Raw genomic sequence first — 14,792 nt, 5'->3', positions numbered from 1 at the left:
TTACATGGATGGATCTTTTCCAAACTCCATTAGAGCATGTGTTAAAAGCATCGAAGCTCTACGAGATACCTCAATCATGCGTCCAACAAGCGTTACCTGTGAAAAATTGTTCGAAAACCATTCAAAAATAGGAATAAACTATACGACTAAACATTATATTGTATATATAGAATATATTTGACAAGACGAGTGAGGCTTGCTCAGTTGGTGAAACACCTCTGCATCTAACCAATTATATTGGTTGAGGGTTCAAGTCATGTTGTAAGCAATGGGGGAGTACAGCTTAGCAAGCCTCATTAGTTTTTCCAAAAGAAACATCTTCTGCAAAACTATGCCATGTGATGAGTACACAAAAACATTTTATAAGAGAGTATATTTTCGTAAGACAAGTGAGGCTTGCTCAATTCGTGAGACTTGTCTTTCTTTAGCTAGTTGGTCGAGGGTTCAAGTCACATTATAGAAATGAGGGAGAACACAACATAGCAAGCCTTATTTGGTTTTACCAAAAATAAAACATCTTTTGACAAAATTATGTCATATGACAAGAACACAGAGATAGCTAAAAGTGGCATTAACCAACCCTGTATATGTAGAGCCCTAGATCTTCCCAAGCGAATAGAATGATGATTTTATCTGCTTTACTTCATAATCAGCCTTACTAATATAGAGGAAGTTATGAATGGAAGTAGAATTGAAAGGAACAGGCTAATTACTAGACGCGTTAAAGGCAGAAAACAGAAAACAAGCACTACTCTGAATTTGAACCTATTCAATCAACCAACAACATACAACTGGGGTCTCGGGAGAGTAGTATGTTCGTAGACCTTTACCCCAACCTTGTGAGGTAAAGAGGTTATTTCTGATAGTCCCTCGGCTCAAGTAAGCATTATAAAGCAGTTTGGGAAAAAGAAAACAACAGGAGTGAAAAAACCAAGATAAAATACTAAAGAAAGCATGACAGAGTCGTTTACGACTGAAATGGTTTCTTTTTTGCTCCTCATTTCTAATATAACAAGACTATGTTGAAAACTAAACAAGGCTACTATTTTAAGATAGACAAGTTAAGCATAAGGGATCTTCAAATGTTGCATTTGGAGCATAAATCTCCAAATATTGTGCCTAAGGCTCGAGATGCATATCTGAAATTTATTTGCAGAAAGCTTGAGAGCATAATTACTATAAAAAATGATTTATTAAGTAACTATTAAGCTACTGATTAACAGATATCACTGAAACAACAACTGTGTCTTTGTTCCAAACAAGTTGGAGATCGACTATATGAATTCTCATTATCTATATCACGTAACTGATCGCTATGATTGCTACAACATGATATAGTATCCGTGTGTGTGCCAAGAGAAGAGTCCAAACCAAAGGTTAAGTTGAAGTCCTAGCTAGACACCTACTGTAACTAGAAACATAGATGTACTAGGATTTGTGTTTGTATATAGTTAGGGCTACTACATGCTAAGCTTAGGTTATGTAGGACTCTATGTCTTGAGTACTACGTGATGTATAAATAGACCAAACATCTGTAGCTTCTATCGATCAATATAGAGAGAATTCTATTTGGCCATATTTCTTCACAACATACATGATTATACACAATTCCCAAAACAAATAAAGCATTAAGTTGGAAGTATAACTCACAAATTGAGAAGATGTGGAAGTATATAATATCACCAGCTTCCTTCAAGTACCCTTCTCTCTCTTCATCTTTCAATATTCCTTCAACACAATTCCCAAAAATAATTGAAAAATACACCACAAATTAACAAAGTACCCTTGTATTTGATTTATCTTATTATATAATATTAGATTGTTGACATTATTTATATGTATTGTTCAACAAAGTGTTGTTTAAATTTGTATTTTCAATTAAACCACGCTCCTAATGATCACAAATTTAAAATAAAACCTCTAAACACCACCAACGTAACACAAGTGATCTGATTCAAAGATGGAATTTTAACATACCTTAGGAGTAATTTTAATGAGAAGCTCATAATTTCCCAAGCTTTGTTGCTCTTCTTGAATTTTCTTTACACTTGTCTTTACACCAAAGCCGCACCATTTTATTCGGATGAATTTTAGTGTCATTATTTCTCCAATACTCTCCGGAATCTCCTCCAGATTATACAAACTATCCATTATTAGTTGCTCAAGTACCGGAAAATTGGCATTTCCTGCTTCCCACCTTTCCAGATTATAGCACCCACTCAGTAGTAGATATTTTAATTTGTGAAACACAATATCTTCATCTAATTTCTAATATGTTCCATCGAATGCACGATCCCCTTTGAGCACCTCAAGATTCGGTAAATTAGCCAGTAATTTCACATCTTCCCATGGTATATAAGTACATGTTAATTTCAGTTGCTTGAGATTAGGAGGGAAATTATCCCCACAGAAAATCATCCATTTCATGGTTTTTATGTGTAGTGTCTCCAGATCCTATAAAAGACTGAGAGAATCAAGAATAACAGGCCAATCAGGATGCTCAAATCTATCTACAATCTTTAGCTTTTTTAGATTGGGAGTTCTTCTTATGATTTCCGCAACAAAAGGAGAGTTATGGAGACAAAGTGATTGCAAGTTATTCAGAAACAAAGTTTGTTCTGCTTCAACAGGATTTGATATATATAGCGGCGATCTAATATCCAAATGTCTTATCTCAGACATTCTCCAGATATCTACTTGCTGCTCCAACTTAACCCGTACTGTAAGTCTTTTAAGAATTACGGTCTGTAGATTTCTCAGTTTGGCTAGTGAAAGACCTTCCTCAATTCTTGCAGCAACATATCTCAAATGTACAAGCTCAGGTATTACCAGAGAGAAATCGGTTTTAATTAATAATGCGTCCAACACCTTAATCAACTTGAACTCTGAAATAATGGAACACATCTCTTTTGGAAAAGCTACACCCATTGAAATAAAGGTATGCACAATACCACTGCTATGTCCCGGATGATAATCATACTTCTCTTCATATTTATACAAAAGGATCACTCTATGTTGATCATCTATGGCTTCGAGAACATTCCCATTCACAACATTTTCAGTATGAGCTTCACTTAGGCACAGTTGGCGAAGAAGATCATGGGTTTTGCAAGTTCTCATCCTTCCATTAGCCCTTTGTCTACCATTCAAAATTAGACTTCTATCAATTAACTCTTGTAGATACTCCTCTGCCACCACTTCTAATCTTTTATCCTTTCTTGCCTTTACGAATTGCTCAACAATCCATAGCTTAATCAACCTGGAAACATCAATCTCTCTGTCTTCTGGAAAACCTCCAACATAGAGAAAACAAGCCTTCAAATATTGGGGCAAATAATTGTAGCTCAGAGAAAGAATTGATTGGCACCGTTCGGACACCGTACCAAAGAATGAGTTCAGATTTTCCATAACCTTCGTCCAATTATCATGTGTTGGGTCCATTTTTCCAAGAAGTCCAGCAACAACAACAACCGAGAGAGGTAATCCTCGACATTGTTGTACAATATGCTTCCCTATTTCTTCTAGAAGAGGAGGACAATGATCTTTTTTAAATAATTTTTCGGTGAATAGATTCTAACTATCTTCTAGACTTAGAAAAGACTTACTATGAGGCAGAAAATAAGGGCAACTAACATACTCAGCAACATACTTGAGCCGAGTGGTTAATATAATTCGGCTTTTATTGCCATCATTGGGGAATATTCTTTGCATTTGGTCCCATGCCTCAGTACTCCAAATATCATCTATGACAATTAGGAAATTCCTGCCCTTCAGACCTCTATACACAAACTCCATTAGTTCATCATCGCTCCTTTCTTGATTGCTTTCCGTAATTGAAGAGGCAACTTCAAGAAGCATTTGCCTCTCATTGTATTCTTGGGAGATAGTGACCCATGCATGTTTATCAAATCGAGAACGAATAAATGAATAATCATAAACTTTTCTGGCAAGAGTTGTCTTACCTATACCACCCATACCAAAAATTGGTATGACAGTTAACTCGTCTGTTTGGGTAGTGAGGCGATCAAGTATGATGTTGAAGTCATCCTCCATCCCAACAATAGTATTTTCCTCAATTGTACTTTTTCCTGGTGAGGAGGGAGTTGTTGCTAATTCTGCAGATTTGCCTCCATGGTTGTTAAACTCGAGCAACATCACCTCTTTGTCGAGAAAATAAACTTGTTGTTCCACTTTCAACAATTCTTCATAAAAGGATCTACATGCCTTTTGCCGCTTGTCCTTGCGATCTGTTAGAATGACACTTCTTAGACTTGAATCAACTTTATCTTCTGCTTTGTATACTACATTTCTGATCCTCTTTTCAATAACCTTGAAATTGAAACTCGATAAATTAATTATTATTTTAAAAAATACATAACATCAGTAAAATTAGATAATTATACTAGTGAATTACATACCTTAAGAATTTCAATATCATTTGTAGTATCGTCAAGGAAAACTTGCAGAGCGGTAAGATTTTGATAGATAGATTGAAGATGTTGTTGTGTACAACTTTGACAAACGAAAGATTGATTAGATTTGAAGATTGTTCCTTCCAATATATACATAAGTGAAGAAAGAGCAGCATAAGCCATTTGTAAAGGATTTAATATCCCTCCAAATTTCCGTAGCTTTGTTTTGTGCAAATGATTAACTTTTTTCTTTAATCTTTTGCACACTGAAGAGGATAAGGAATGTGTGCTTTAGAATGGTCCATATATACCTGACCTTTCATCTTCAAGAAAAAGCAGCGACTGCCTCCGTCCAAAAAATCAATGCAATTTTTTAATTTTATTTTCAAATTTTTTAAAATTATTTTTATATAAAACCGACCTAGCCCATCCTTTTTCCTTATATAACTAATACAGTCACATATTATTAGCAATATCAAAGTTATTAATAGAGTTTTTGGCCAAAAGCATCCTTAAACTATATCTCCAACTTAAACCACATCCTCAAATTATTTTTCTTAACAGAAAACATCCCTCAATTATTTAAAATTTGACAACTTTCATCCTTTTATTAAAATTTATCAAAAATTAACAAATTCTTCACAAAAACATGTACAGTTCACACTACTCTCAACAAAACTCCCTAAATCAGCCTCAATAAACCAATTTAGTTCATTCTACATACATCTAAAATAAAATATTGTGAATTTTTTTTAGCAACAACGGTTTGCATTATCTTCCTTTTAATTGACAATATTGTTTTTATTTACTTTTCATTTGATTTGATAAAAAAAAATTACCCATTGAAATGTTTTCTTCTCATTGAATCTGCAAAAAATTGTGTCGCTTAGAGACTTTTACTTCTAATAATGGAAAACGAAACTCGAGTACTAGAGATCAAAATTAGTTAAATCTTGATTACCTCAACTATCAGTTTGCCCCAAAATTTTTTTTATCTAACGACATTTGACTTTGCAAGGTGAAAATTGATCTCCAATTCAGTTGGTAAAGGAGAAGAGCAAATCATGTCTCCTCATATACTTACACTGTCCAAACATTGTTTTTTTACCAGCAAACAAGGGTCTAAATAAAATTAATTTTTGGAAGCTTTTTCCAACAAGTAATAAAATTATAGATTTTTTTTATGAGAATAGTATGAATTGCATAGGTTTTTGTGTGGAATTCGCTAAATTTTTTGACAAATTTTAATAGAGGGATGGAAGTTGTTAAGTTTTAAATACTTGAAGAATGTTTTTTGTTAAGAAAAATAATTGAAGGATGTAGTTTAAGTTGAGGGCATAGTTTAAGGCTGTTTTTAGCCAAAAACTCTTATTAATACATGTATAAGTTATTGCCGTGTATATATTAATCTAAATAATGAATAAGCAATAATCTAAGCATAACCAACTTTACTAATACATATACCTTATTCGGTACTATTTTTATACCGTACCCTGCAAAACGACTCTTCATTTTCATAACCCCAAATAGTTAATTAGTATCCATGCCCTTTTTTATATTAATTTTTTTTTTCATATTAATGCATATTATTAAAAAGATAGCCGTGAAGTGTGTTTGTTCAAACGAGTTGTAGTGTGAGTTTGGAATCTTTTATTTGTTGTCTGCATGCTTCAACTGCACAAAAATCGTTAGAAGAACTCGTAAGAACTGTGTCTTGCCATTCAATTCTTGACATTTGACGAGATTAGTCTATCACTCTATAAATGGAGGATCAATAAGTGACTTTACTTCAACATATTTAATCAGAGAGAAAATATAAATTACATCCTCAACTTTGTTTAAAAATCAAACTCTTTTCTTAACTTTGAATAATAGATTGAAGACGAACGATCAGTCTTGGTGTGTGATATAGAAGAAAATAAGCTGAGGAGCACACAAGTTTTATCCCAACTTTAGTAATACTAACTAAAATTTAAATATAACTTAAATAATAGGATGAAAATTGTCTATGGAGAGGCCCAAATTGATCAACTAAATAATTATCTCTACATATTTTCACGCAAACATATATAGTTCTTACAATATGGTAACAACTAATTGAAACACTTAAAAACAAATCACTGCAATTTACATGGAGGGATCTTTTCCAAACCTCATTAAAGCATGTTTTAAAAGCATCGAAACTCTACGAGATACCTCAAGCATATGTCCAACAAGTGGTACCTTCAGTGTCTCCCTATTCCATAAAGGTTTCTTATCCCAGCTGCAAACATTGTTTGCAAAACATTCAAAAAAACAGGAATTAATTAAACACCCAAATATGATATTGTATATATAGAATATATTTTGACAAGACGAGTGAGGCCTTGCTCAGTTGGTGAAACACCTCCACCTCTAACCAATTATATTGGTCGAGGGTTCAAGTCATGTTGTAAGCAACGGGGGAGAACAGCTTAGCAAGCCTCGTTCGTTATTTCCAAAAAGAAACATCTTCTGCAAAACTATGTCATGAGATGAGTACACAACATTATATAAGAGAGTATATTTTCGCAAGACAACTGAGGCTTGCTCAATTCGTGAGACTTGTCTTCCTTTAGCTAGTTGGTCGAGGGTTCAAGTCACATTATAGCAATGAGGGAGAACACAACATAGCAAGCCTTATTCCGTTTTACCAAAAATGAAACATCTTTTGACAAAATTATGTCATATGACAAGAACACAGAGATAGCTAAAAGTTGTTGGAAAAATGATTCTAGTATCTCAAAAAGAAGTATTCATATTCTTGCCTATATAAGCCTCTTTTGATTTACTCTCATGAGGTAGAATAGAGAAGATAATACTTTCACATATATTCTTGTGCTGGGTTTTTTTGTTGATTTAATCTTTGTTAGTTTCTGGCTCCTAGTATTATATTAGAAGAGCTTGTTGAATCCTGGGGGATACACCCATACCGGGTGAAATATCCTTAAGGACAGTGTTTTTTCGACACGCCTCAAGCTATGAGATTTTCTGTCACGCCCCGAGCCTACACCCTGGGCGGGACCGGCACCTGGAGACCAATGCTGGCCCCAGGCGAACCCTTGGCCTGGCTTTCTTAACTCAGCGGAAACTTAACTCAACAGAATAACTCAATGTCATGCAAAGACATAAACAACTTAACTAATAAAAATATGGCCCAAAGGGCAACTCGAGTCTCAAAATAGAATATTTACACATATATACATATACATGGATGAGAGACTCAAAACTTACTGACTGACTGTCTATTGAAGCCTCTAATATACTGAGATGGATGTGGGGACAGACCCCGCAACATCCCAATAGAACAAAACTAAGTACACAAAATAATTGAGTCCTCCGGAATGCAAGGAGGCTCACCACAGACTCTGGAGTGCTCAGCTGGATCAACGACGCGCAGGATGCTGATCCGGGGTACCTGAATCTGCATCATAAGACGATGCAGGCCAACTGGCATCAGTACATGGAATGTACGAATATGTGAGCTGGAAAAGCTGAACCACAACTTAAGCTTGAAAGGAGAACAAGAGATCACTTACCTTGACTCTGAACAACTCATATAAATAACTGGACTCAAAATAAAACAATAAGACACAAGCCATACATATAAATCTTGTAAAAGAATGTAAACAACTTAGATCGTTAAGGATACAATGATAACAACTCAACTTTTCTTTTATAAACATAATACAGCTTTTGTGGGAGGTTCTTTAACCGACAACCACCACTACGAGCCTTAGTGATGATACAATGTTTTACCTCACGTTGCCAAAGGACCATCCTATACCTTGCCATCGATATAGGACCTTACTTTTGCTTAGTGGATCCACTAGCCTAATCTTATGTGATCATCTAAAAAGAATGATACGTCAAGTCCCATGTTGGCGCATGGTTCTTATGGAGAGTTGAGTTAATATGAACTCGTGTCCCCAATTCGGTGCTCAATACTACTCCCAAAAATACTTTGGCTCATGCTTTTAAAATAACTTCTTTCTTTGATTGAGACGAGTACTCAAAACTTAGCCCAAAGGCTCTTTGGGAAAACATGGCTCCTTTCTTACTTAAATGTAAAAAAAAAAACATTTAGAACTTCTTTGGGAAGTACATAGTTCCCTAATAATTTTGGAGAAATGGACTCGACTCTTTACTCCTTACTTTACTTAAACTCTTTACTCAACTTGAGACTTGAAACGACGTTAAGACGTTCAATAACGACTCTTGAAAAGCTTTAAAGACTTGCTTTGACTTGCTTAACTTCTAAGCTTGGCTCTAACTCCACTTGACTTCTAACTTCACTTGACTGGATCCTAACTTTCTTGAATTATGGATTCAAGGACTTGATTGGTATTTGGAAGGACCTCATGGTGTTTAGGAATGATTTAGGAATGATTTGGGACAGCCAAACTAAAGAAAATCTTCGAACATAAATTCTGAAAACAGTGGAGTCCGCGTCCTGTCCGCGACGCGGAGAAGATTTTGTTCACAGAGGGAACAAGTCCGCGACGCGGACGTGCTCCTCGTAAGCTGCCCGACTTTCTCCTTCACGTCTCCAACTCTAAATCCTCTAACCTCAAAGGTTCCAGCCCCAATCACTTAGAAACATAAAATCCCTCAACATTCAATAGAATACCACTCAAAAACACAATCCAATCATGTCCCACAACCAACAATAATTCCAACAACAACAACTAACAACTTTAACAACATAACCAAACCTTTCTTGATGAATAAAAGGGGCTAGGTGTGTGGGGGGAAAGGATCACCCACCACTAAAAGCTCACATACCTTGATAGGGATCACCCCCGACGAAAATCCACGATGATCTTGACGGAACTTGTTGATCTCCTCGATTTTCCTCTTCTTCTTCTCCTCTTCTTCTCTTCTTCTTCTCTTCTTCACTCTCAAGCCCTAGCCTTCACTCTCTTAGAATGGAACAAAATGATCCAAAGATCAGCCCTATACAACAATATAATCCCAAAAGAATTGGCTAGGGAAAAGACTAAAATGCCCTTAATGATTCCCGGACGGATTTCCTTGTCAACTGCCCAACTTTCAAAGGCCATAACTCGCTCATACAAACTCGGAATTGAGCAAACTCGGCGGCGTTGGAAAGATCGTTCCGAGGGCTACGCAACCATAACTGGAAATACTTCTAAATCATCATGAGCTAGAAGTTACGACTGATCAAAGTTGGCCAAAAACTCACCTTTTCCATACTTAGCCAAAATTTTCCAGATTTTCAAATCCTTTCCAAAAAAATGAAAATTTCCAATTCTAAGCCTCTTCAATTATTTCACATTGCCGGATGTTACATTTTCCTATAAGAGTTCATGGTGAAGTACAATCGTTGGTGAATTCCGTACAAGTGTTCGTGATGAAGGTATTTTTTTGTGTGTGAAAATTCTGACTCTATTACGTGACTGATTGCTATGATTGCTATAAATTTAAAAACATAGTAATAGGAGAAAGAAAAAAGAAGAAAATAAAGCATTAAATTGGAAGTATAACTCACAAATTGAGAAGATGCGGAAGTATATATTGAGAAGCAGTATTAATTGAGGGATTATAATCATCACCAGCTTCCTTCAAGTATATATTGAGAAGCAGTATTTGAGAAGATTATACCATCTTTCTTTCCTTCTACACAATTCCCAAAAATAATTCCAAAACAAATTGAGAAATATACCACAAATTAACGAAATGTATTGTTGACAAATTTATATGTATTGTTCAACAAAGTGTTCTTTAAATTTGTAATTTCAATTAATCCACCTTAAAATTTGCTTCAAATGATCACTAATTTAAAATAAAGCCTCTAAAAACAAGTGATCTGATTCAAAGATGGAATTTTAACATACCTTAGGAGAGATTTTAACTTGAAGCTGATTATTTCCCAAGCTTTGTTGCTCTTCTTGAATTTTCTTTGAACTTGTCTCTACACCAGAGCCGCAATATTTTATTCGGATGAATTTTAGTGTCATTATTTCTCCAATACTCTCCGGAATCTCCTCTAGTTCAGCCAACCGATTCAGTATTAGTTGCTCAAGCACCGGAAAATTGGCATGTCCTGCTTCCCACCTTTCCAGATCACAGCTATGAATCAGACGTAGATATTTTAATTTGTGAAACACAATATCTTCATCTAGTTTCCAATATGTTCCATTGAATGCAAAATCCCCTTTGAGCACCTCAAGATTGGGTAACTTAGCCAGCAATTTCATATCTTCCCATGGTATAAAAGTATATGTTAATTTCAGTTGCTTGAGATTAGGAGGGAAATTAACCCTATAGAAAATCATCCATTTCATGTTTTCTATGTGTAGTGTCTCCAGATCCTGTACAAGACTGAGAAAATCAAGAATAGCAGGCCAATCAGGATGCTCAAAATAACTTAAAATCATTAGCTTTTTTAGATTGGGAGTTCTTCTTATGATTTCCACAGCAAAAGGAGAGTTACTGAGATAAAGTGTTTGCAAGTTATTCAGGAACAAAGGTTTCTCTCCAATATTATTATTTTCTGCCTCAAGAGGATTAGATATATATAGTGGCGATCTGATATCCAAATGTCTTAGCTCTGACATTCTCCAGATACTACTTGCTGCTCCCACTCTTCCCATATAAGACCATTGAGAATTATGGTCTGTAGATTTATCAATTTGGCTAGTGAAACATCGTCGTTAATTCTTGCAGCAGCATATCTCAATTGTACAAGCTCAGGTATTACACTAGAGAAGTCGTAATCAATTGATAATACGTCCAATACCTTAAGCAACTTGAACTGTGAAACAATGGAACATATCCGTGTTGGAAAATCTACTTTCATTGAAATAAAGGTGCGGATTATACCACTGAAATGTTGCATACTATAATCATGCTTCTCGTCAACTTCAGACAGAAGGATCATTCGACGTTGATCATCAATGGCTTTGAGAACATTCCCATTCATGACATGCACAACATTTTCAGTATGAGCTTCACTTAGGCATAGTTGGCGAAGAAGATCATGGATTTTGCAACTTCTCATCCTTCCATTAGCCCTTTGTTTACCAGCCAAAATTAGACTTCTATCAATTAACTCTTGTAGACACTCCTCTGCCACCACTTCTAATCTTTTATCCTTTGTTGACTTTACGAATTGCTCAGCAATCCATAGCTTAATCAACATGGAAACATTAATCTCTGTGTCTTCTGGAAAACCTCCAACATAGAGAAAACAAGCCTTCAAATATTGGGGCAAATAATTGTAGCTCAGAGACAGAATTGATTGGCACCGTTCGGACACCGTACCAAAGAATGAGTTCAGATTTTCCTCAACCTTCTTCCAATTATCATGTGTTGTGTCCATTTTTCCAAGAAGTCCAGCAACGACAACAACCGAGAGGGGTAATCCTCGACATTGTGTTACAATATGCTTCCCAGTTTTTTCTAAGAGAGGAGGACACAGATCGTTTTTGAATAATTTTTCGGTGAATAGATTCCAACTATCATTTTGACTTAGAAAAAACTTACTATGGGGCGGAAAATCAGGACAACTGACATAATCAGCAACATACTTGAGCCGAGTGGTTAATAGAATTCGGCTTCTATTGTCATCATTTGGAAATGTTCTTTGCATTTGGTCCCAAGCCTTTGTACTCCAAATATCATCTATGACAATCAGAAATCTCCTACCCTTAAGACCTCTATACACAATCTCCATTAGTTCATCATCGCTTGTTTCTTGCTTGCTTCCAGTAATTGAAGAGACAAGTTCAAGAAGTATTTGTCTCTCATTGTATTCTTGAGAGATAGTGACCCATGCTTGTTTATCAAATCGAGAACGAATGTATGAATCATCATAAACTTTTCTGGCAAGAGTTGTCTTTCCTATACCGCCCATACCAAAAATTGGTATCACAGTTAACTCGTCCGTTTGGGTAGTGACGCGATCAAGTATGGTGTTGAAGTCATCCTCCATCCCAACAATACTATTTTCCTCAATTGTACTTTTTTCTAGTGAGGAGGAAATTCTTGCTAATTCTGCAGATTTGCTTCCATGGTTGTTAAACTCGAGCAACATCACCTCTTTGTTGAGAAAAAAAACTTGTTGTTCCACTTTCAACAATTCTTCATAAAAGGATGTACATGCCTTTTGCCGCTTGTCCTCGCGATCTTCTAGAATGATGCTTCTTAGACTTGAATCAATTCTATCTTCTGCTTTGTAAACTACATTTCTGATCCTCTTTTCTATAACCTTGAAATTGAAAATCGATAAATTAATTATTATTAAAAAGAATATATATAACATCAGTAAGCTAGATTTAATGAATTACATATATACCTTAAGAGTTTCAATATCCTTTGTGGTAGTATCATCAAGGAAATCTTGCAGAGCAGAGAGATTTTGATAGAGAGATTCCACATGTTGTTGTGTACAGTTTCGACAAACTAAAGATTGATTAGGTTTGACGAGTTGTTCCAATGTATACATAAGTGAAGAAAGTGCAGCATAAGCCATTTCTCTTGCAGGGCAGAAAGAGTTCGATAGACAGAATATATATATAGTGTACTTACCTTTTTATCATTTGTTTAATTAAAAGAGATGAGAACACAATCTAATACACTCTACATTACACAGCAAGAAAATCAAATTATTTCACTTAATTAATACTACTTTAAATACGAGATGCTCAATGGGGTATCTCTTTTATATTTTATAATTGTGAGATAAGGTGTAGTGGACTAAGCTTTTACTATCATTATCTTTAATTAAGCAATTGATGGGTTTGTTGACATAAATAACCACACAATGTATGAGAAGCACTTTGAAAAAAGTTGACTGTTTCTTACCAAAAGTACTTTCTTTTAAAAAATACTTTTAAATAAGCTAGTACTTTTAAAAAATACTTTTTAAATAAGCTAATTTTAAAAGTTTGGTAAAAATAAATCCTCCTCTAATATATATAATTGGTAACTAAAATTTTACTTCCATTAACCATAATTTCTCAATTTTACAGTACCACCTTGTAAAGACTTTTGAGTACAACAATATGGTCCTTTGGGACAACTATTAGCTAGATCAAGATGTGAGAATAAAGCCCAGTGAAATTTACTTGTATCTGCACTATTATGTCACAAAAGCTGTTGTGACTATTAAATTAGAAGTTTTCTTATTTTACTTTAGGTCCTCTAAGTATTTACGTATTTTAGTCCCGTCTTACAGTTTAGCCCCTTAAGAATAGTTTGTGGTTATTTGCATTGTAGTCCCTCCTTCTGTTAGGAATAGGACAGCTGTAGTACTATCCGTTGTCTGTAAGGAGTACTATTAAAACGATATAATCGCATTCAGAGGGGGATATCAGAAATTTATCAAATTCTCTCTTTTCTTTCTCCTCTCTACTTCTCCTTCGCTTTTAGGAATGGTATCAGGAGTCCCTCCTGTTACATATTAATGTATCTTGGCATCCTCGTACACCTAATTAATAGAATTTATATAATTTTTTAATCCATTTTAAAATAAAAATAAAAACATGAATAAGAAAGCGATGTTTTGATTTAAATCAATGTTTGACAACGAAATATTCAAATTTAATTTAAGGTTTTTTTCAAATTTGAAAACTCATTTTTAAAATTGTAGTACATTCAAATATAAATATTATTACACACTATAAAAAGTATAGGCTAACACAATTCCAAGTTTATAAATTCAAATAAAATAAAAAATAATTGAAATAAATTAGGGCCGTGATATATATATATATCATATTATTATATTATAAGTGAGAAGAACTCAAGTCAAAAGTTGAATTACTGTTTTACCCTCCTATAAATTAAAATGTTATAATAAGTTTAATTAAAATAGTAATGACTTTTGAATTTTCTTAGATTAATTCCTATATATATATATATATATATATATATATATATATATATATAGTTATTATTATATCTAATTAATTAAACATTAAATAGTAATTATATTAATATTATTATAATAGTAATAATAGTAATAATAATAATAATAATAATAATAATAATAATAATAAAAGTGGGTAAGTGTATTTTTACTCTTTATAAACTAAAAAATTATAAATATAGTTTGGCACATCATTAATTCATTTATACCCAAAAACTTTTCTCATCATTATCATTTCATTAAAAACTAATTAACGGCTCTGGATCTCTTTGCTTCAACTTCATTCTATTTATTTGTTTTTAAAAAAAAAATTACTAACCGTGCAATTCTAATTTTACTCAAAATTTAGTTTAGAAAATCTATATATAACTGTATAGTTTGGAAATGAAAATGGTGATTTCACACCTCCAAAGCTCAGCATCTATATATGTTTTTATTTTCTTTTTTCCAGATTTTTTTAACTTTCA

General features: G+C 34.1%; 2 pseudogenes; both read right to left on the bottom strand.

The window, feature by feature from the left end:
• Positions 1-4,595, bottom strand: LOC125835753 (putative late blight resistance protein homolog R1A-10; annotated as a pseudogene).
• Positions 4,596-6,539: 1,944 nt separating this feature from the next.
• On the bottom strand, positions 6,540-12,927 carry LOC125835752 (putative late blight resistance protein homolog R1B-16; annotated as a pseudogene).
• Positions 12,928-14,792: the final 1,865 nt, after the last annotated feature.

Source organism: Solanum verrucosum, unplaced genomic scaffold (assembly GCF_900185275.1).
Source record: "Solanum verrucosum unplaced genomic scaffold, falcon-dt-bn FXZP01000128.1, whole genome shotgun sequence".
Classification (NCBI taxonomy): domain Eukaryota; kingdom Viridiplantae; phylum Streptophyta; class Magnoliopsida; order Solanales; family Solanaceae; genus Solanum; species Solanum verrucosum.
This window is presented reverse-complemented; position numbering and strand designations above follow the sequence as displayed.